We start from the raw sequence: 25,946 nt of genomic DNA on the forward strand, positions 1-25,946 counted from the left end.
TTAATAAAGAGGGGATTATTTCATTTTAGAGATAAAAGAATATCATGTAGAATCTATTTTTTTATTCACAACTTACTTTTTCTTGCATAATAGTTTATAACATTATTTTACTCAACAATTACAAAATACATCTTTTAAAAAATCTTAATAGTGAATTGTGGTGAAAAACTCAAAGGCAGTTTTTTTTTTTTTAATCTATAAATGACAATCAGAGTACATTCTAAAGTTGGCTAAATTCAGGTATTTTCTAACTCACCACCAAATTTTCAGTATAGATATTCAATATTTTATCGTGTATCATTTACACTTTCCCTTTAATCCCAACAAGACTAAAATTTTTATCTCTGACTCAAGAAATTGGAATTGTCACCAAATGACCCAACAGAGCTCCTGTCCTCAATCCATATTCTTATCCTTCCAATCCATGTCCTTTCTGGAAGGCAGTCTATTAAGGTATTGTATCGGGGGCCTCCCCTGGTGGTGCAGTGGTTGAGCGCTGGGCTGCAAGGCTCCCTGCAGCCTCTGCAGCGCCAGTTTGATCCCCAGCCACTGGCAAGGGTCCCACATGGCACGCAGACCTCTCCTGTCTCACCTGCTGCTCCCCCCAGCAGTGTATTTCGTCAGTCTGCCTGTTCTGCTCCCCGCTCTGGCTCTGGTGAATTCACTCACCCTCCCGCACTTCTGACTATACCCAGTGCTTGTCTAAATAAATTAATCTTAAAAAAAAAAAAGATATTGTATCTGTGTATGTCTGCTCCACCTGCTACTCACAATTTAAGTCTTCCTATTGCTTTTCCACAAAACCCAAACGCTTTCCTACCCATTATGCCTCATTTACAAAATGGCCTCTTTTGTTCTTTCATCGTAAATGAAACCATAGTGATATGCCATCCCACAATATGCCTTTCAACTTTTCCCCTCACTCTGCTTATTCTGCAAAAATAGTAAAGCTTGACCATAAAATTGGATAGGGTGAAAAAAGGCAACAAAAATACCCAAACCCAACTTAAATTAAAAAAAAAAAAGAAATTTCATAAATTGAGAAGTTGTGTGTCAGTCTATAATCTCAGATAATGTTCATTGTCCTCAATAGCCCAGATAGAAATTTCCATAGTAAATGGAGCTAAGATACCAAATTCATGGTTAAATGGACACTATTTAGGAGGAAGGAGTGTTCAATTTTGTGCACTTCTGAACCTACATCAAATTATACCATGATTTAACAGAAAGCAACCCATTAGACTCTCTCAACTTGCATTTTTTTAAAGAGTTGTTTATTTTATATATACAAGAACTGGGGTACAGGTCAGAGGTATGGAGGGTGAAAGGATTCACCATAGACAGAGTGGGGAGTAGAACAGGCAGAATAACCAAAGTACACTGCTAAAGGAGCAGCAGGCAAGTCAGGAGAGGTCTGCTGCACCATGTGGGTAGCTCCCTGGTTGGGGATCGAACTCGTGCTGCAGTGGTTGCAGAGAGCTTCATAGATTGCATCTTAACCCATTGCGCCACCAGGGAGGCCCAACTTGCATTTTTTTTAATTATTTATTTGTTCCTTTTGTAAATATATACAAGTCCAACCCTCAGGAAGACACATTTGTGCCTTGTCTCATGTCTTATTGGCAGACAACCTGCAATAAAAATTAGTTCTACTATCAAAGCTTGTAACATAATGATTAGTTTCTGTATACTTTGGGTACAAAGATAGGTAACACTAATACACAGAACTTTTGAAATATCCTTTTGCAGAAACTTGTACTATTGCCACATGCCACTATATGAACTTTTCACATGCTATTCCATTTATGATTCATTTTTAAATGTTTCATAAACTTTCCATAATCTGAACTTTCAGATTGTGAAATCTCTGTTTTCTATGTTTCCGTACATAATCTACACATTCCTCTAGAAAGATTTCCAGAGTTATAAGTCTGTGTACATTGGTAGGCTGGACACAGAGTTCATTCTAAACCACAAAGCAACTTCACGTAAATCAGTAATTATGACCTAACTCAGTAGAGTATTGTGTGACAAACAGAATGAGCATCCTATTTCAGTTATTTCTTCACATACATAGTGGACTATAAAAAATTAAAAAAAAATTGACACTTGAGCATTTGAGACAGTTTATCTACAGTTAGCAAATTTTCTTGGTATTCTGACACACATGCCTAGAGAGGGCTGCAATATTCAAATATGATCTAGCAAAATCAGTGACACTGAAAATTGTTACTGTGATCTTTTTATGGGTAAATGACTGAAATAACAGACATATAAGAAACCATCCTTCAGTAGCTCAACATTTTCAAGGTTAATTATATTTGAATACAAATTTATCAGAGAACTGTACTTTTGGGTTTAGTTCAAAGTGATCTTAGTTTTTTTTTTTTTAATCAAATGAAGGTATTTTAAGGTATCTCTACCTTCATGCAAATATCACAAGGCGTTTGTGGATATAGTAACATTTTTTGTGTCCCTGCTAAATTCTAAGACTATGCTAGGAAAATACCACAGATATTTTTTCTGTATTGGTATAGTAGTTAGGGGTAAAACTACAGATAGAGCAAATACAAATTCTATATTATACATGAAGGGAAATATCACAAAAATAATTTACATTTTTAATTTGATTTTTAAGATGGCAATGTTTACTCACTTAATAGTATTAACATACTAACAGTTAGAGTAGAATGATATAATTGAGAAATAAATATCATTTTGTATTCTGATAAATGAAAAACATCAAAAATACAAATTCATCTTACATTAATTCAAACAAATAGAAGTAGAGGTTTCTTTATGTAAATGAATATTTTTTCCTAAAAATGATCTCTTCATATTATGCAAAGCACTCTGAAAATACTTCAGGTGAGATAAATTTCTAGAAAAGTCTAGCAGACATTGCATGTAGACATAACTGGGCCAGACATAAAGAATAATGAGGTATCTCTGGGTTAGCAAGGCAGAGAGGAAAACTGAAGCTATGAGGACGGACATAGTATATATGCACCTTTTTGTGAATTTCTATCTGATAATAATGATGAACGAAAGGCATAAATTTGAACCAGTGACCCTGCATAAAAATCTCTCTTATAGGTTTGATATTTTATGAGTCAGCCAATTTTCAAATTAGGTTGAATTTACGTTTAAAAAATAAATTGCATTTTAATATTAAATCCTCCATAGGGACATCTAAAAAGTATAATAGTTTCTGAATAGAACCACACATTTTGGTCACAGAAGCAAAAGGTAAAAGAGAAGTAGGGATCTACTGTAAAAATCATACATTTTACTTAGTTAGAATACAAAGGAGTTTTCCACATTCCACAAATGCTTTGCCTTATATTTAAGGGTTATTATAATGTATCCCCTCATGATTTTTAAAATTCTTATCTATTTATGAATGTCTTAAATCAAGTATTTACAGGAGGATTACAACTTAGAAAGTAGTGTTTGGGGGATCCTTAGGTTGAACGTGAGCTAGTTTTAAAAATATTTATTTTTCTATAATGCATATTTATATTGACAGTGGGATTTCAATGAGGCTTTCAATGACAGCAGACACTTTTCACATTAAACAAGACATTTTTAGTACCAACAAAGGATATCATATATTTTAGTCATCGCTGGAAGGTAGTACTAAGTAGCAATATTTTTTTTCTTTGCAAATGATGAAGGACATTGTACTCCACATTTCCTGAAACATGTATCATTCTTTTAATATAACACATAAAAATATAGTCCTTCAATCTTGTACTTAAGCATCTGTCTGCTCACTGAAAGGATACCAAGAGTATTTGTATGACCTAAAATGTGTGACTTATTTAGATGAGTTCATATTCTTCATGAATGTGATCAAAAATAATCAACAGTAAAATAGATATAATGAACTACTTACATCTTCAAAGTAGATTATAAGAAAGTAATCTGTTCTCTATGTAGTTGTTTTGCATATCTGAATCCCAAAAGTATTTAATGTCTTCATCCTTATGCCTTTAAGTTTAACCAGTTAACACAGTTTAACAGTATATTAAGGGGAATTGAAGGAAGCAGCGGACACTTTAATAAGGAGAGTTTGTTCCTTTATACGTATCATTGATGACCCTTGAAAATATAATTAATATGTCTATATTTATGCCTATATAACCTATACCATGCTTATCTTTTATAAATAATAAGCCATAACATGAATAATGAAAAGTGAAAATATTCATGCATAACTCCTCTTTAACTGGTAATGTTTTTAATAATCGAAACCCCATTTTAACTCTCCAAGAGAGATTTCATTAAATAATTTTGTTCCAAGAAAATTGATGATCATGGCAGCAAACTTGGCTGGGAAAGGCTGCCTGACATTTATCCTACTTCCTAGATGTTTTTATTTGGCACCTATTTCTTTTCTGATGTCATACTAAAGGATACTGGATTAAACCAGCAACTTTTTATTTCAATGTGAGGATAGTTCCTAAGAAGAGTTCCCAGAGTAAATGAAAAAGAAACTGGAAAACTTGTTCACTCCAATTTGTTTACAACAACATATAACTCTACCAAGAGTGGACTCAGCTGTGATGAATCTTTGGGAATTGTTTTCTTGACAGCTACATCAAGAAGATTAGTATCTTCTATACTCCTTTTCCAACTTCTTGAGAAACCAGCCATGGACAAGCACTTAATATTAAAATACAAATATAACAGAGACTTAGCCAATCCAATTCATTTTTATGCCACTTCTTCTCTTTCCTTTCTTCTTTCCTCCATCACTCATCACACTATATGAAAGCAAATAAAATTACCGACAGTGTTTTTAAAACCTCACATGGTCATATGATGTTTTCTTTTGATTAAGTTTATTCCTTTTCCAGAAGATTCTTTTAGGGCCTCCCCTGGTGGTGCAGCGGTTGAGCGCTGGGCTGCGAAGCTGCCCACAGCCTCTGCAGCACCGGTTCGATCCCCAGCCACCAGAGAGGGTCCCACAGGGCATGCAGACCTCTACTGCCATGCCCACTGCTCCCCTCAGCAGTGTATTTTGTCAGTCTGCCTGTTCTGTTCCCCGCTATGGCTCTGGTGAATTTTCTCACCCTCCCGCGCTTCTGACTGTACCCAGTGATTGTATAAATAAATAAATAAATCTTTAAAGAAAAAAGGAAGATTCTTTTAGTGCTAACTTGGTCCACCCATCTTCACCTCACTTTTATAAAAATAAATGGTAAATTTATTCTCAAAATATCAGTTGTGTACCTTCTAGGGGTATTTACTGAATTATTTGAAGAAAAATTGAATTTATGCTAAAAATCATATCCCAAAATGCCACCCGATATATTGCCTTGATAGCATTAATTGCAAAATCCTCCAGAGCTTAAAAATTATGAATAATAATGCGATTAAATACATTTCCCTTTATTCCTTGTCCCCAAGCCTCTTGGCCCAGGATTTCTCTACAGTGTCTTGTCATTTATGCAGTGCACGTGACCTTTTCAAAACACAGAATGTTTTTCCAACAAAGAGGCAAAAAAGGCTTATGCTGCTAGATCATCAGGCATTATTTATTACATAAAGTATCCCTGTCCAACTGCTAAAAGGACATGGGATTTAAAAACCTAATGTGTACAGTTAATCTACACTCTGAAAATAAATAATCCAGCAAAGAGACAAAGCTACAAGCAAGAATGGATGGGAGTAAATATTGAGCTGCCTGGGTATTAGTTTAATAAGCAAATGCATAGACTATTTTACTGATAATGCAAGTAGAAGGTCCTATATGAGATGAAATGCATTCCAAAGATTTTTATATTAGAAAACAATAAAGAAATATTATATTACAATGTTAAAGACAGAGTTTAAAAAAAATGTAAATATTAGCAGCCAGTCAGGAAGAATGTCATGCCTATATCCATGAGTGTATACATTGGTGCTTTAATGTACCCTGAAAACAATTTTCAAAGAAACACACTCCCCAACATACAAAATTGATTTTAAGGTAAACATTTCTGTGGTTCTTTAAGTAAATTGAATATTGTATAGAAATGGTAATCTATACATAAAAATCCATGAGCCTCTACATACACATCAAGAAATAGTCCTGGGCCTCCCCTGTGGCGCAGCGGTTGAGCACTGGGCTGCAAAGTTGCCCGCAGTCTCTGCAGCGCCAGTTAGATCTGCAGCCACTGGAGAGGGTCCCGCATGGCGCAGACCTCTCCTGCTGCCTGCTGCTCCCCTCAACAGTGTACTTCCTCGGTCTGCCTGTTCTGTTCCCCGCTCTGGCTCTGGTGAATTCTCTCACCCTCCCACGCTTCTGACTGTACCCAGTGCTTGTATAAATAAGTAAATTAATGAATTAAAAAAAAAGAAATAGTCCAAATTGTATATTTTTAAATATACCAGGCACTTTCATAGGCACTGTATAACTGATTTGAAAAAGTAATTGAACCTAAATTTATTCTTATTTCATTAGGAATCTGACACCTCAAGGAATTAGCATGTCATCAAATAACTTTCTTCAATTAGGAAACGTAAATTCAAGTACCTGGAAAGGAACACACACCTTGGTTAAATAAAAATTGTAATAAAACCTTTACTTTCAGTGTCTTTGTTAGAGAAATAGTTTTCACTTAGCAGTGATTTTAAACTTATTTTAGGAAAACATAAAATAATACTTTGGATTAGTTTGTCTCAGTTAAGAATTTCTAAGCATAATTTATGGGGTATTGGCTGTCAGATTTTTCAGATTAAAAAAGAAGAGCAGATCATGTTAATGGAATAGTCAAGTATTTTTGAAAGGAGGCTTTTTTGACCTAGCAGGTCCATACCCAGGCATCTACACAAAGGATGCAAAAACATTAATTCATAAAGATATATGTACTCCTATATTCTTTGAAGCACTATTTACAGTAACCGTTATGAAATCAACTCTGATAAATAACAGAGGAGTACATTAAGAAGATGTGGTTTATATACATGATGGAACACTACTAGCAATAAAACAATTTTGCCATTTGAAACAATGTGGTTGAATTGGAGGGGCTTGTGCTGTGAATTAAGTCAGAGAGAGACAAATACCAGGTAATTTCACTCATGTGGGATATTGAGAAGTAGACAAATGAACTGACAAAGCTATGCTAAAACAAACACTAGAGATACAACTACAGAATTAATGCTAGTCATGGGGTAGGAATGGAGAGAGTAGTAGGAACAAAAAGGGAAATTTTATCCTGGTAATAAGAGCAAGACAGGAAGGTCAGAGTCCCAGTGGCAATGTAACCACCAAAGCAGAGACTGGAGTGATCCATTTTGAAAATGGAGACAGAGACCATGAACCAGAGAATTCAGGGAGCCTCTTAAGACTGGAAAAGTCAATAATGTAAATTTTCCCAGAGTCTCCTGGAAGGCAGCTATGCTCACCACTGTACCACCAACTGGAAGAATCTCCTGAAAATATGTAGCATACTGAGTCATGTTGGCTATCTGAACCCTAGAACTGCAAGATAATAAATTTGTGTTGTTTCAAGGTACTAACTGTGGGAAACTGACAAGGCAGTAATAGGAAGTAATATCGCATCCTTCTTGACAGTGTAGTAGATCTTAAATTTTTCTGCCACCAACATCTTTCTCTAAAACAAAACTATCACTATGCCCTCCCACTTCAGTCCAGTTTCTGGTATCTCATGATTGGTTGGACATTAAATATGCATCACTGTTTTCTTACTTAAAGCACCATATCAGAATTGTTAGAGAAATGATTTTCATACATATATTTTTTCTTACATTCAAGTGTTGATTTTTTTTTCATATGGAAACCTATCCATTTATTTTCCTCATTAAATTTTATTCAATTTAGTCCTTCCAAAGCAGCCTTCATTGTGGGTCTCTTTGTGGATCTGTAAATCTGTAGGTCCTGATACTATATCTGATTCACTGTAGACACATAATAAGTCTTATTTTAAATATGAGTTGAAGTTATTATCAGCTAAAAAGTCTAATAAAGTACATGTATATAAAATATTAATGAATGCAATTCTCTTTATGCACTGCAAATGCTGTTCTATGACTACTTTTTAAATATTGTGCTGGCAGTTAATCAAAATAAGCATATTCAATCCAGCACTATTTGATGTGTCTGAGAATACCTTTAACATTAATCGGCAATTTTGTGTGGGGTCAAAAATATCTACCTAAAAATAAGGTAGTCTTTGTAATTTGTTTCTAACTTTCTAGAGAGTGTATATTGGAGTTGATCAGAGGCTAATCATACTGATATGCCAACAGATTAAATATGGAAGCAGATATAAGAATCCACGTTTCTGAATAAGTCAGTCATTAAAGATATTTGGAAAATTGTAAATGAGTCTACATTTTCTCATTATTTTATTGGATTGTAAATTATAGTTATTTTATTGAAATGCCACTTTGTTAACAAAAATGGGTTTTATTACTGCTATTTTAAAATGAATGGCCTTGTTTTCTCAGTTTTAATTTCTAATAGAGTACACGTTGATTCATACATCCATATAACTGATAGATATTTGAGGTTTTCAACAATATTTAAGATGCCAGAAGATTCTTGTCACCAAAGAGTTCGAGAACTATTGACACATGTGAAAGTGTGCATGATACATTGAGGGATCTAATGCTAGACTCTAGATGCTTATAAGATTGCCCCAGGGAGATTTAAAAAACACCAATATATAGTTTCCATCCATAAAACTTAATCTTTGAAAATATGTTAAATTATATTTTTCTTGATTGTATAAACCAGATGGTGTTCCTAGTCGCATAAGCATAGCGGAAACAGATAAATATACATTCATTGTGCATATTCCACTTTAGTTACAACCACACAGGAATTATTTCTAGAAATCTTCAAAAATATAAAATGCAAGATAGAGAAATTTTCAGGAAAAATTGACTGCTGAAGAGAATGCAGAATTTAAACCGCGATGCGGAGAAGGGAAAACAACAAAAGTGACAAGAAAGGTATGTGAAATAGAGAATCAATTCTGCATTCAGCACCTGAGGTTAACTGAAATCATTGAAGAGCCTGAGTAATGACTTAACACAGTTTTTATGGGTAATGGGTGATAGATTGAATACATTTGAACAAGCTGGAGGATTTTCCCCCTGGTAATCTCTGTGATGTTTCTCAAATGGAAAAATCCTGAGTTCTCATCATCCATATTGTTATCCAAGGACTCACGCCACTTGAAAACAAAATGAGAAAATCAGTAGAGTTTTACATGAGAGTTAAACAACTAACAGTAGGTGCTAAAGCCAAAACAACTATACACCTTAAATATTCAATATATTTTTATCTATTTTTAATTGATCCCATTATTAATAACTTCATACTGATTACCTTTTTAGAATCAACTGATATTATTAATATTTCAGTTGCACTCACATCCTCTCCAAAAAAGGAGAAGCAAATGAACATCTAAAATGAAATTAGCAAAAAATTTTATGCCCTTACTTCTTGGCAAACTTTAATTATAGATGTTAATAAATAAAAGTCAAACATTTATGATCCTTTGGCATTTTACTTAACATTAAACCATGGTCAGACTCTTAAACTTCAGCCTTTTTTTTAGTATTCTGTTTACTATCTACTAACTAAATTAGTATTTTTTTAAGATTGATTTATTATTTACTTTTGCATAGAAGAACTGAGGTGCAGGCCAGAGGTGCAGGAGGTGAGAGGATTCTCCAGAGACAAAGTGGGGAGCAGAAGAGGTGGACTGACTGAAATACACTGCTGAGGGGAGCAGTGGGGGAGAAAGTAGAGGTCTGCTGCGCCATATTGGTGAGCTCCCTGGCCAGGGATTGAACTCAAGCAGTTGTGGTGACAGCGTTCAGACAACCCCAAGGTCACCAGGAAGGACCTAAATTAGTGTTTTCAATGCAAATTTATTTTTGGATAATGTATTTATTTTGGAAAGTGAATCATGAAAAAGTGAACATGACAAATTACTTGCATAACCAGACTGATTTCATCATAAAAGTTTCATCTTTAGGGCCTCCCTGGTGGCCTACGGGTTAAGTCTCAGTGCTGTCACCTGACCCACATATGGCCAGCAGACCTCTCCTGTTTCCCCTGCTGTTCCCCTCAGCAGTGCATTTCAATAAATCTGCCTGTTCTGCTCCCTATTCCATCTCTAGTGAATCCTTTTACTCCACCCCCATACCTCCGGCCTACACTTTAGTTGTTCTGCACACACACACACACACACACACACACGTTCATCTTTAATATGGAATTTATCTTTTAAACAGTCATTTTCTTTAAAAAAATCAAGGTAGTGTTAGACTTACAAAACTGAAGTGAAGTATGGTTTAAACTTTACAGAACTTCCTTTTATATTAACATTTTGCATTACCATAAAACTTTTATTAAAGCTAAGAAATCATCCTTGGCAATACTATTGATTGAAATACAGAACATATTTGCAATTATCACATTTTCTACTAATGTCCTTTTGCTAAAGAACAACATACTGAAGAATGATTGACATGGGAAAAGTGAATACAAATCATTTTATTTAGGGATAAGTATACACCCATGAAACCATCAGGACCATCAATGTCATAAACTATCTCTCCCAGATATTCTATCCTCGCCTTTATTATCACTATTATTATTATTGTCATTGTTGTCAGTGTGTGTAAAAAGAACTCTTAATGTGAGATCTACCCTTTTAGCAATACAGTATCGTTAGCTATCGGTTCTATGCTACCAAGATTTCCAGAATTTTGCACAAATGCAGCTCTGTATCCTTTGACCATCTACTCCCAACCCCTGGCAAACACCCTTCTATTCTGCAAATTTTAGTACTTTGGAAGTTTCAACTAAGTAGAATTTTAGAGTATTTATCCTTTTGTGACTTATTTTACTCAGCATGATGTCTTCAGGAGAAACTCAGAACCACATTGAAATGGGCATAGAGGACGATTCCTGTGCTGGTTGCTTTAAGTTGATTTTATAAATTTATCTTAGTTTTACTAGCACTGTATTTTATGTGCTGTGTGGATTATTGTGCATCTGGCTCACCAAGGAATCTGATCATTCCCTACTCACCCACTGCACATATCCTGAGATAAACAACTACAGCTACTTAAATTCCTTTATTCCAGCTTTGTCAGAAGAATCTTTGTAAAAGTAAATCAGTTCATGTGACTTTCAGCACAAAAATTCTCCAAATACCTTCCCAATTCAAAGTAAATATCAAAGTCTTTGAAGGGCCCATAGGGTTTCATAGGGCCTGATTTTATTTTACCCTTCTGAACTTATATCTAAATACATGTTCATTTCTCTTCTAGGCCAGTCTCTCAGGTATTCCTCAGATACATCAGGCAAACTCCTATATTGGTGCTTTTACAGTTGTTACACCACTTACGTACATATATTTTCTCCCATATACCTACAATCAAGTAACAATTCCTTCTGACTTTTGTCAGCTGAAATCTTCTCGTTATTGTCGTGATGTTTAAAGTTGTATCCTTCTTCCATGTAATACTAGCATCATGTTTATTCTAGTCTATATCTCATAATTATAACCCTTAACCTCAACATGCACATATATATCTTGATTTTTATCTATTTCCCCTATAAAGAGACAAATTAAAAAAAAATAGAGGATGTCAGTTGGTTCCTAATTTAACTTGGATAAAAATGCATTTATGGGTATGCAATAGTAATGTATTGTGAATTGTGAATTTGAACTATATTTTATTTATTTATTTATTTATTTTTATAGAGGCTTTTTTTTTTTTTGATGGCTGGGAATCGAATCTGTGCTGCAGTGGCTGAGGACAGCTTCACGGTGCAGCGCTCAACCCACTGTGCCACTGGTGAAGCCCTATAGTCTGCTTTTATTTATTTATTTATTTATTTTGGGGGGTGGGACCCTCGCTGGCGGCCAGGGAACGAACCAGCGCTGCAGAGACTGCAGGCAGCCTCACAGCCCAGCGCTCAACCGCTGTGCTACCAAGGGGAGGCCCTATCATCTGCTTTTAATTGCTAATTTTTTAGTTTGATTTTATCTGACCTTTTGTCTGTTTTCTGAATATTCCACATTGAAGTGAAACTATCTGATATTTGTCTTTCTCCTTCTGATTTATTTCACTTAGCACAATCACTTCCAGCTCCATCTGTATTACCACAAATGGTAAGAGTTTATCTTTACTGATAGCTGTAAGGTATCCCATTGTATACATACTCTTTTTTTTGTTTTTTGTTTTTTTTATTTTTTATTAGATAATAAATTTTATTGTTATATTCCCCATACAATTGCAGCCCCCCCATTCTGACCCAATCCCTCCCCTCCCGCCCCTGCCCCCCTAAAAGTGTCTCTGGTTCATAGTTTTTTGTTGATTTTGATTTTCACTTTCTTATAGTTATTCATTTTCCTGGTCCCTTATTTAAATTTTCTAGATTCCTGCTATGAGTGAGACCATCCGGTATTTTTCTTTTTCTTTTTGGCTTATTTCGCTGAGCATGATCCCTTCCAGCGCCATCCATGTTGCTGCAAATTGCATGTGTTTATCTTTTTTGAATGCTGAGTAATATTCCATGGTATATATTTACCACATCTTCTTGATCCAGTCATCTATTTTTGGGCATTTGGGTTGTTTCCAAAGCTTAGCTATTGTAAACAGTGCTGCTATAAATATAGGGGTGCAGGTGTTCTTTGGAATTGATGTTTCTGTGTCCTTTGAGTAAATACATAGGAGTGGAATTGCTGGATCATATGGAAGCTCTATGTTTAGTAGGTCCAGAAATCTCCACACAGCTTTCCACAGTGGTTGGACCAGTTTGCACTCCCACCAACAGTGGAGAAGAGTTCCTTTTTCTCCACAACCTCGCCAAAATTTGTTGTTGCTAGTTTTTTTAATATGTGCCTTTCTCACTGGTGTAAGATGGTATCTCATGGTAGTTTTGATTTGCATTTCCCTGATGACAAGTGATGTTGAACATTTTTTCATATGCCTGTTGGCCATTTGCATTTCCTCTTCAGAGAAGTTTCTTTTTAGCTCTTCTGCCCATTTTTTGACTGGATTATTTTCTTTGTTGTTGTTGAGTCTCATCAGCTCTTTGCAGATTTTTGTGATCAGTCCTTTATCACTAGTGTTAGGTGAAAAAATGTTCTCCCAGTTGGTGGGGTTTCTCTTTGTTTTTGTTATTGTCTCTTTTGCTGTGCAGAAGCTCTTTAATTTGATGTAGTCCCAGCTGTTTATCTTCGCCTTCACTATCACTGCTTTGGGTGATGTGTCTGTAAAGATGTCTTTGATGTGCAAATCACGTAGTGTTTTGCCTATATTTCCTTCTATATATTTTATGGTTTCAGGTCTTATGTCTAATTCTTAATCCATTTTGAGTTGATTTTTGTGTATGGTGTGAGGTAGTGGTCAAGCTTCATTCTTTGCATGTAGCGACCCAGTTTTCCCAGCACCATTTATTGAACAAACTTTCTTTGCTCCAATGCATAGTCTTTGCTCCTTTGTCAAAGATTAGTTGACCATAAATCTGTGGGTTATTTCTGGATTTTCTATTCGATTCCATTGGTCTGTATGTCTGTTCTTGTTCCAATACCATGCCGTTTTGATGATTATGGCTTTGTAGTATAGTTTGAAGTCTGGGAGTGTGATGCCTCCATTCCCTTCTTTTTTTTTCAGGAGAGCTTTGGCTATTCGGGGTTTTTTGTGATTCCATATGAATTCATCAATAATTGTTCTATTTCTTTGAAGAATGCCATTGAAATTTTGATTGGAATAGCATTGAATCTGTATATTGCTTTCGGAAGGATGGCCATTTTAATAATGTTTATTCTTCCAATCCATGAGCAGGGGATATCTTTCCATTTCTTTGTGTCTTCTTCTATTTCTTTTAACAGTGTTTTATAGTTTTCTTTGTATAGGTCCTTTACCTCTTTTGTTAGGTTTATTCCCAAATATTTGATTTTTTTGTTTCAATAACGAAAGGGATGGTTTTTTGATTTCTTCTTCAGATTTATTGTTTGTGTATAGGAAGGCTACTGACTTTTGCGTGTTGATTTTGTATCCTGCCACTTTACTGAACTGATTGATGAGTTGAATTAGCTTTTCTGTGGAGTTTTTGGGGTTCTCTATGTATAATATCATATCGTCTGCAAATAGTGATAGTTTGACTTCTTCTTTTCCTATTTGGATTCCTTGGATGTCTTTCTCTTGTCTTATTGCCCTGGCTAGGACTTCCAGTATTATATTGAAAAGCAGTGGTGAGAGTGGACATCCTTGTCTTGTTCCAGATCTTAATGGAATTGCTTTCAGCTTTTCACCATTGAGAATGATACTGGCTGTTGGCTTGTCATAGATGGCCTTTATGATGTTAAGGTATGTTCCTTGTATCCCAAGAATTTCAAGGGCTTTTATCTTGAATGGGTGTTGCACTTTGTCGAAAGCTTTCTCAGCATCTATTGATATTATCATATGGTTTTTATATTTCTTTTTGTTGATGTGTTGGATAACGTTGATTGATTTTCGGATGTTAAACCATCCTTGTGTCCCTGGAATGAATCCTACTTGGTCGTGGTGAATTATCTTATGGATACATTGTTGGATTCTGATGGCTAAAATTTTATTGAGGATTTTTGCATCAGTGTTCATTAGGGAGATTGGCCTGTAGTTTTCCTTTTTTGTGTTGTCCTTGTTCGGTTTTGGTATTAGTGTAATGTTGGCTACATAGAACGTGTTTGGTATTGTCCCTTCCTTCTCAATTTTTTGGAAGAGTTTGTGAAGGATAGGCACTAATTCGTCTCTGAATGTTTGGTAGAATTCATTTGTAAATCCATCAGGTCCTGGGCTTTTGTTTTTGGGGAGGTTTTTGATTACCATTTCAATTTCGCTTATTGTAATTGGTCTGTTTAGGTGCTCTATTTCTTCTTTATCTAGCTTTGGGTGATTGTAGAGTTGTAGGAATTTGTCCATCTCCTCTAGATTGTTAAACTTGTTTCCATATAACACTTCATAGTAGTTACTGATTATTCTTTTGATTTCTGCTGTGTCCGTTGTGATTTCTCCTCTTTCATTGATGATCCTGTGTATTTGTGCTTTCTCCCTTTTTTCCTTTGTGAGCCTGGCTAGGGTTTGTCTATTTTATTGATTTTTTCAAAGAACCAGCTCTTGGTTTCATTGATCTTTTGGATTGTTTTTAGTTTCAATTTCATTTATTTCTGCTTTGGTTTTTATTATTTCTTTTCTTCTACTGGTTTTGGGGTTTTTTGTTGTTCTTTTTCTAGATCTTTGAGCTTCGAGATTAGGTTGTTTCTTTGAGTTCTTTCTTGTTTCTTGATGTGAGCTTCTATTGCTATATATTTTCCTCTTATAACTGCTTTTGCTGCATCCCATACATTTAGGATATTGGTGTCCTCCTTGTCTTTCAATTCAAAGAATTTTTTAATTTCTTCTTTCATCTCCTCATTAGTCCAGTGGTCTTCCAGTAGTGTGGTTTTAAATCTCCATGAGGTAGGAAAGTTCCTTGCCTTCTTTATATGGTTTATTTCTAGTTTGATGCCTTCATGGTCAGAAAAGATGGTTGATATGATTTCAATCTTGGTGTATCTGTTGATGTTTGTCTTGTGCCCCAGTATGTGATCGATCCTGGAGAATGATCCGTGTGCGCTTGAGAAAAATGTGTACTCCGTTTTTTTGGGGTTTAGTGTTCTATAGATGTCTGTTAAGCCTAATTGCTCTAGGTCCTTATTTAGAGCTTTGGTTTCTTTACTTATTTTTTGTCTTGTTGATCTATCCATTGTTGATAGTGGTGTGTTGAAGTCTCCCACTACGGATGTGTTTTCTCTGATGTCTGTTTCAGAGAGGACAACAGTTGTCTGATATATTTTGGTGCTCCTTCGTTTGGTGAGTATATGTTAATGAGTGTTATTTCTTCTTGAAGTATTGTCCCCTTGATCATAATGTAGTGACCATTGGGGTCTCTTTTTATTTTTTTGAGTTTGAAGTCTGTTTTATCTGATATAAGTATAGCTGTTCCTGCTTTCTTTTTTGGTCCATTTGCTTGTAGGATTGTTTTCCATCCTTTAACTTTGAACCTATTTTTATCTTTTGTAGCTAAATATGTTTCCTGGAGACAGCAAAAGGTTGGGTTTTGTTTCTTAATCCAGGCTGCAACTCTGTGTCTTTTTATTGAAGAGTTTAGTCCATTTACATTTAGAGTTAATATTGATATGTTAACATCTGTATTTGCCATTGTGTTTGTCTTTCCTTTGATTTTATTTATTTATTCTTTTAATAACTTTTTTTTTTTTGGCCTTCTTTCATTGTTATTCGTCCCTCTGAGGTTCTGGCTTTAGGACTCCTTGTAGTATTTTTTGGAGTGGGGGTTTAGTTGCAATGAAATTCCGGAGTTTCTGTTTGTCTGGGAAAGTCCATATTCTTTCTTCAGAGGAAGGAGAGCTTTGCGGGATAGAGTATTCTTGGTTGGCATCTGTTTTCTTGGAGTCTGTTGACTATGTCCCTCCACTCTCTCCTTGCCTGTAGTGTTTCTTCGGAGAAGTCTGATGTCAGCCTGATTGGCTTTCCTTTGAATGTTATCTGTTTCTTCCCTCTTACCAGCTTCATTATTTTTTCCTTGTCCTGGATTCTTGGGAGCTTTACTATTATGTGTCTTGCTGTATTTTTCCTTTCATCGTGGAAGTTTGGTGTTCTTCTTGCTTCTTGTATATCAATTTTCAGCTCCTCCTTCACATTTGGGAAGTTCTCTTCAATTATCTCTTTGAATATTTTCTCTGTTCCTACTTCTCTCTCCTCTCCTTCTGGTATTCCTATAACTCTTATATTTCCTTTCCTCATGGAGTCAGATAGTTCCCGAAGTCTTTCTTCATTCTTTTTCCTTCGTACTTCTCTTTCCTTTTCTGTTTTGGTTCTTTTTATTTCTGTGTCTTCAAGAGTACTTATTCGTTCTTCCATTTCATCAATTCTGCTTTCATTGCTTTTCCCAGAATTCTTTAGTTCTTCCATTAATTCTTTGATCTCCTGCATTTCTTTTACTTCCCTCTTTAGGGACTCAATTTCATTCTTCTGATCGTTGATTATTTTTCCTTTATCATTGTTTTCCTTTATGACTTCTGTCAGTTTTTTAATCACGGCAATTTTAAATTCTCTTTCTGGAAGGCTCAGAAGTTCTTCCAAGTTACTGTCGTTGCAATCTGGGGGCTGGTTTTCTTTTTGTGGTGTGCTTTTTCTCTGGAGAGTTGCTAGGTTGCGTGTGGTTCTCCTCCTCCCTACTGTCTGTTTTCTAATTTGCCGTAGAGGCATTTTTTTTTTTTTATTTGTTTGTTTGTTTTGTTTATACACTGGGTACAGTCAGAATCGCGGAAGGGTGAGAGAATTCACCAGAGCCAGAGCGGGGAGCAGAGCAGGCAGAAGGACCGAAGTACACTGCTGAGGGGAGCAGCAGGCGGCAGGAGAGTTCTGCGCGCCATGTGGGACCCTCCGCCGGTGGCCGGGGAGCAGCCGGGGATCGAACTGGCGCTGCAGAGGCTGCGCTCAGCTTCGCAACCCAGCGCTGAACCGCTGTGCCACCGGGGAGGCCCTTGAAATATATTTTAAAACAAGGTATAAGTGTTTTATTTGGAATAACAAAAATAAATTTGAATATCATTAACCCTATATACAAATCTATTTTATTCTTTATTTACAGTGAAAGGTATGGATATCTAGATCTCTAATTACAAAATTATTTTTAATAATTTAAGATCCAAAGAAATATTTGGTGCCTGGCAAAAGGAGTTATTATTATTTTTTTTTATTCCAGACTTTTAGTGTACCTGGCTTTTATTATATAATTCATAGGCTATCCAGACTGTCATCATCAAATTCTTTTTTCAAATCACAAGGATGTTTCATATTTTGTTCCAAGATTAAATATATTTATGATACTTGTAAAACTTTAAAATAGAGAATTTTTATCTTTAAAATATACTTTAAAATATAGTAATATATTTGTTCTTAGTCACTTGTGGAAAGAAACATTCTTAGATAATAGCATAGGCTTAGTTGAGATGCCAGTTATTAGATGGGAACATTTCTGTAGTCTTTCTATTCTTCCAGAGGGTTTGGCAAACTTCTGTCATGGATCACATCCAGTCTGCCACCTGTTCTTGTTAATGTTCTGCTGGAACACAGTCAGACTCATCACTTTATGTATTGTCTGTGGCAGCTTTTGTGTTCTAACAGTAGATTTGAGTCATTGCAATGGAGACATATGGTCCACACAGCTGAAAATATTTGTTATCTGACCCTTTGTGGAGAAAGTTTGCCATCCTCCATACTAGTAGATGATAAGGGTTAAATTGTGTGAAATGGAAAAGTCTAAATCTCGATGACTACCTTGATAATTTCTGTCTTTGCAAACCATTTTTGTAAATATACTCCTGTAGCTCTCAAGAGAAATCAAACATTAAAAATGATATTTCATGAAGACTGGAATATATGCTTGATCAGTAATGGACACCAAATGTCCTATTTTTGGGATAAGTAAATAAGTAAAAATAGATTATAACAAATGTAAGGGCCTTAGTTATGTCATTCTTTGTGGCATGGTTTGGTATTTACCAAGGGATATAAACATATGCTACCTTAATATGACCCTCTAATATCAGTCCTTATTTTTTAAAGATTTATTTATTTATGCATACAAGAACTGGGGTATAGGCCAGAGATGTGGGGGGTGAGAGGATTCTCCAGTGACAGAGTAGGGAACGGAACAGGCAGGTCTGCAGAAATACACTGCTGAGGGGAGCAGCAGGCGAGTCATGAGAGGTCTGCTGTGCCATGTATAAGGTCACCTCCTTGGCTGGGGATCAAATTTGTGCTGCAGTGGCTGCAGATAGCCTCATAGTGCTGGGTCTTAACCACTTGCACCATCAGGGAAGCCCCAATTTGTTGTTTTTTATCAAAATATATTGCCTTATAAAATCATGAAGTGCTAAACATAGAAATTCAATTGAACATTATACTTATCTGTTTTAAGCCATGTTTTCTTGTTTTTAAGCAATTGGGCTTACTATAAAAGAAATAATAACAACACTAGTAGTGCTTGTTGAAGACAAATTGTATCTTGGTCTATTTTTGTTGTGGTGATAAGCATGGTAATAAGAGAGAGAATTATAAAAGTATGGAAAATAACAAACAGTTGGAATAGCCATACAACTGACTTCAGTAAAGTATCTGTTATAATTACCCAGAAGATGACAGAAGCATAATATGCCTGTTGGCCTGTTCTACTGCATGCAGCATCACCAGAGGGTGGTTCAAAGGACAGCAGGTCTATGGAATGACTTCTGCTCACTCATTCATTTACTTTCAGTTTTGATATTTTGATGCTGACTCTTGGCTACAACATCACAACAAGGCTGACTCTTTGTGGCTGCTTGGCTTCCTCAGAGCATGCTGACTAGTTCCAAAGGTGAATATCCCTAGAGAACCAGGAAAAGCAGCAGCATTTTTTAGCCTCAGAGATCATAGTCATCACCTCTGCCAGAGTTCAAAAGAAAGCCACATATATTCTACCATTTTATAATAGACCAGTGCAGGTCGAAGAGAACAAAAGAACTCAAGATATTCTTGTAACAAATGTTGGAAAACGGAATCCACATACTGAGGTAAAGAATTATTTTAAATATCATTCACATCACCACGTTTCTAAATCTTGTTGACATAAAAAATAATTGACTATGCTTTGGAATATATTGATCTTACAAGAAAGGCTTCTCTTAAAAAAGGCAAGAAGAAAATCACACTAGAATGTGTTCTGGGCAGCATACAAAATGACACAATGCTTTATTGCTAATTGTCATATACCTAGTGAGTAGCTGCTACAAAGTTAAGAATGACTGTTGAGTGACAATACAAGGAGTCAGAATTATAAATTATCTTATAATGTAGTTCACTATTAGCAGATGGCTTGTTACAGAGAGGCATATTTCAGCAGTCTTTTCCTGGTGCACTTTTCTCTAGTCTTCATTTCCCAATGAGGGGAGCTTGATACCAAATTCATTGCCCAATTGAGGTCCAGAAGATGATAATTTTTTTTCCATTATCATCAGCACTTTTTATCTTCTTAGTCAGTCTCAATGGTTGATGAAACACTAGTGTGCACAAGTCATCCCACTAGGTAAATTCATGCTAATAGGTGAATACTCTAGATTTAGGATGATATTGGATGAATCAAAGGGCAAAAAAAATCATACCAGATCCTGCCAGTTCTGTGTTGGCCAAAATATATTATTGCACAAAGGATGTGTTTGCACTACCAATATTACAACATGCCACAAACATGAATTAGTTAATTCATTATTTTAAAAAATCCTGCTCACTTCTAGATAAAAAAAAGCTCAAGATGAAGGGATATAGGGTCAACCGATGATGACTGTAATTCTTTATCTCAAACACCCCAATGTACAGTAATCATATAAAAAAAAGGGGATGAATAGGGATTTTACATTTTGGTATTTTTTTTGTCATTTTCTCTTTGATTGGTAGTGGAATATGAAGATTAGTAAAAAGGTTGGCCCAGGTACTTGCCACAATGGTCCTTGAAACTTTGAATGTGTGAGATCACTCTAAAGGTAGCTCACATCACCAGTTTTTCAATTTCACTGTGAAAATAGATGTTGATTTTATTCCAGTTATCCCAGCTAATTTTACCCTACACCTAACCAGACAAAACTGCTTTAGATCAGTATCATAATTTACCATATATCTTCTTCCAGGGTACCCTTACTCCTCTGTGAAAGTATGCTGATCATGTCTGTGATCATATTCAAAAATCTTGGGAATCATTCTGTCTTTAGTATTGCAAGGAAGTTAAATGGACTATTTTACCAAGGAAGCCAGCAAAATTGTAAGGAAATTGAAAAATAAATGAATTGTTGGAAGAGAAAAATCACATTACTGAGAGGTATATATACATCAGGGTAGAAAGGAGTAAAGGATGGTGTTGAATTTTATGAGTATGGAAGTGGAGGAATGTTTACTATCTACTCTTGGAGTCAACATTTTCTATTAAACTGCATATTCTGCAAATCATTATCCACATCTTGACACAAAATTGAGGAAGTGAGTTCTTTGTCCCGAAGCACTAATTTCTCAAAAATTATTTTGAATGTTGAAAATGAAATATTTCTCTGAAAACAGAATGATTTTATATATTGTCAACATTGTCACTTTTCTGGAAACACTGAAAGGCGAGTTTTAGGTATGAATATAAATGTAAATTAAATATGCATTGAATTATAAATAGTTGAAATAACATAAAAGATTGCCAGGTAAAAGTAGGGAAAGAATAAGACCAGAATGTCATGCTTCTGCTTGAATGATATTTTACTGCTGAATAATAGTACAACACAATGGACATATTGACAGAATATTAACTCCACTTGTGTTGGAGGAGATACATATTAAACTATTTGTTCTACTTACTTTTCAATGTCATACTCATATCCTTTATAACTAAAAGGATATTTATGTATTTGTTGGAGGTTTTGTTTATCTAGATATATGAATTGCTAATGTTGATAGATAAGGAACTCAGAACTGATTCAATTGTGCAAATATTCAGAATTTTTATTAGAATGCCAAGTATAATATACCATATGTCAACATTCTTTGATCTGTTTCTGAGGAGAAGATGGTTTTAAAAAACGGACTGTCACTAAATATTTCAGTTTATCTCCATGGATCTCAATGAAATCAAATCATGTAATAAAGGCTGAAACTTCATCTAGCAGCATAATATGCTCCTGTCACCTTTTATTAACATGACAAGGTTTAAACCATAATTCATGTGTGCAGGTTTGTTTCTCATTATTCATAGTTATTCTTTTGTCCTTAAGATTTGTAGCTCAGAAATTATATTCAAAATGTGGAATGGTAAGTAAAGCTCTGACAATTACATCAAAGCTATATTTGTTTGCTGCTGAATAACATTTTTAAGAAAAATGCCTATTATTTAATATAAATGCTGATTTTATATATATATATATATATATAATATAAAACCAGTATCTTAACACAAAATTATTTTACCTTAGAAGATAAATTTTAAATAATATCTACCTATGTATAATAATTGAAGCTTATTATTATTTTTTAAATTGCATTATATATTTCCCAACAATTTCCAAGACATTTAATATCTTGGTTTGTAATGCTTCAGCGTTAATAGCTATATGCCCATGAAAACTTTTTTATAAATCAGCTTTCATAAATGAAATAAATAAGCCCAGTTATTGTTTTTACTATGATAACATAAGCTATAAAATGATCTGAGGCAAACCTGAGACCATTATGAATTTCTTACAAATATATATGTGTGTATATATATTATACACACACATATATATTTGTACACATTATATATACATATATGTATTATATACACATATGCACATAAACATATATACATATATCTATATTCACACTCATACATATATACATATATGTGTGTATATACATATAAACACACTAAAGGAAAACACAAGGTAAGTGACCAATCTGGCTGGATATTTAGATACATTTTGAAGATTAAATATATATAATACTATATCACTAAATTGATGGACAATGAAATAAAGTAGAAATTTTATAAATTGACTCAAATGCATGGAAAACATAATCTAGGGCAAAATATCACCACAAATCAGCCATCAACCAGTTAGAAAAGTCTAAAAATTTTACCAAAAAATTATCAGAAATGAGTGAATTTAGCAATGCTATTGGAAGTCTAGTGCATTATTAAAAGCATGAATAAAGTCCCTCTCTTTTCTAGTCTGTATGTCCTACAGCAAATGTTCTCAACTTCACTAAGTAGGATCTCCCCTAAAACGCTGAGTAAAAGCAGATGTCCTTGTTTTGTTCTTGAGCTCAAAAGAAATCATTCTTAGTATTAAAAATAATCATAACTTTAGTGTTGTTTGTCATAAATGTTCTTTATTCTGTTGAGCAAGTTCCCCTTTTCTTCTAAGATTCCAATAATTGAGAGTTTCAGTTTTCACATGCTGTTTCTGCATGTGTTAAGAAAGAAGTATGTGTCTCTTTTAAGTCTCTATGTTATACTCAAGTTAAATTGTGTAAATTCAATTTCATATTGTTTGAATAAGCAACATTTAATGATGACATATTTTAACTTTCATATTTCAATGCATTCACTATCATCTGCATAATTTGTAGGACACAGTGGAAAATGAAATTTAGACACCTTGTTCAAAAAGGCATAACATGAGTGCCTATAAAGGCATTACATTTTATAGCTTTTCTCTTTCTTCTGTGTTTCTCTTAATATACTTATGAATTTTTTCTTTGTCACTGTCTACTTAAAGAAAAATTAAAATTTTGAACTATTAGCCTAGCTTTTACGATGTATCCTCATATTACATTTCAAATGCAGATATAAGGGTACTTATTTTCTAAGTGGAATCATCAAAATTATATACTTCATATGTTGTGTCTCACAAATATATCCATTCCCTCTTAACAGAAAATGGAAACACTACAGAAATCTAAATCAGCAATTGTTATTTCTTTTCTTTTTTTTTTTTTAAGATTTATTTGTTTATTTATTTCTACAAGCACTGGGTACAGTCAGAAGCGCAGGAGGGTGAGAGAATTCACCAGAGCCAGAGCGGGGAGCAGAGCAGGCAGAAGGACTGAAGTACACTGCTGAGGGGAGCAGCGGGCGGCAGGAGAGGTCTGCGCGCCAAAATGTTATTTCATTTCTTGATTTATATATATATATATATATATATATATATATATATATATCACCCCATCAATCTATCCACCCATCTGTCTGTCCGTCCCCATTCATCTATCCATCTGTCTGTCCATCTGTCCATTCACTTACCTAACTACCTACCTACCTACCTACCTACCTACTTACCTACCTAAGAAAGCTCTCCATCTATAGTTTACTGATGGGTTTGCATGGACTGAAAGGAAAATACATTATGTGTTGCATTTTTCCATTTGCTTCCATGTTATGGTTTTCAGCATAAGCGGTTGATCAATATACACATTGTGGAAGGAAAATGCAGATTCTGGGGACTGTTAGTGCCCTACATATTCAGTCATAGCTATTCATGAAATGAGCACAGAATTCCTATGCTCCCCAGTGCATGGTTGTTCAACAAGACTCAGAGTGAATACAAAGCAAGTTACCATAACAAGTACCATGTCTTCACTTGCATCTCACTCAACTATCATGCATTTTGGATTCAGTAGAAATGCTGTGTTCATGGGGTTTGCAGTGTGCATGTAACAAGAGGGTACACAAGGGGTATAATGGAACCAGTACATGTACACTGTGCTAATCACCACTGTTTGCATGTATAGTCGATGGTCACATCCGATTCTGTTCATAAAACCACAATTTTATACATAAACTTATTACAAATTTCAAGAGAGTGACATGAGAGCATTAATTCAACCACAGGGACCCAATAAATTCTGTGTGCCATGCAAGTGACCTGTTATGGATATGATATATATTTTCATGTTTTGCAAGTCAACATACTGCTAAAAAGAGAAAACAAGACATTTAAATTTTTTCTCACTCTATTAAAAATCAAATATTTACATAAACACACATATTATTCCAATTATATTTCTCCAATAGTAATCTTTTTCAAGACTTTTACATTGACTTTTTTCATTTGAACATCTCTAGGGAATCATAGTCTTTCATAGACCTTACTAGCTGAAATTATTATTATTATTATTATTATTATTATTATTATTGCTTGTATCATTGTTACAACTAATGACATTTTCAAGTATTAATGAGAGTCACTTAAGCTAGTTCTTCTGTACCATATGTCATTTTTTATAGTACCATGTTCTCTAATAATAGTGTTATCAGATTCAACCTGACATTTTCTTTGCAACTTAAGGACATGGAAGATCAATGACATTCAAGGTGTCCCTTCAGGGGACATTGGTGTAAGAGACAATGAAAATATAGGGCCAAATATGAGAGTGGGTAATAAGCAAGAGTGTTCAGATATTTTCTAGCCATATAATATGAACAGACTTGAAGGAAATGTCTTATAAAATATATAGGTTTTCAATGTATATTCCAATTAAAGATGTAAATTGGATAATAAATGTTATTATGCCTATTATTCTCAGATACTATGCTTCACCTATCACCTAACTGTTCTATATAAGTGACAAAGATGGATTTTCAAATAACAGCACAGAATGTTATATTTTTACTTTCCTTAAATTTAAGGAAAAAAAGGTTAGTCTTCACCTCTTTTGATTGCCACTCTCTAAGCATAGAACTAATCTTGCATTTTAGCCATTTACACTATGATTCTTACATAGTACCCACAAATTTCAAATGTTATTTATGATGTTTATATTATTTTGACTTGGATTTGTTAATTGTGCATTTACCTTTAAATAATTATCATAAACCTATTCAGAGAAATGACAAAATTACAAAAAAAAAAAAAAAAACCTTTAATTTGATGCCACCTTGACTAAAAACCAAGTTCTTACTAGTCTATAGCCACAAAGAAAGACATCAATTTTTTTGATTTACATACAATGGTAGAGTAGGATTCTTTCTGAATCCTGACATGATGTCAAGTATAACTTGAACTTTAAAAATATACCAAATAGGGCCTCCCCGGTGGCGCAGCGGTTGAGCGCTGGGTTGCGAAGCTGCCCGAGGCCTCTGCGGCGCCGGTTCGATCCCCGGCTGCTTCCCGGCCACCGGAGGAGGGTCCCGCATGGCGCGCAGACCTCTCCTGCCGCCCGCTGCTCCCCTCAGCAGTGTACTTCGGTCCTTCTGCCTGTTCTGCTCCCCGCTCTGGCTCTGGTGAATTCTCTCACCCTCCCGCACTTCTGACTGTACCCAGTGCATGTATAAACAAAACGAACGAACAAACAAATAAGAA

Source organism: Talpa occidentalis, unplaced genomic scaffold (assembly GCF_014898055.3).
Source record: "Talpa occidentalis isolate TD23 unplaced genomic scaffold, MPIMG_talOcc4v2.1 talOcc4.6, whole genome shotgun sequence".
NCBI lineage: Eukaryota > Metazoa > Chordata > Mammalia > Eulipotyphla > Talpidae > Talpa > Talpa occidentalis.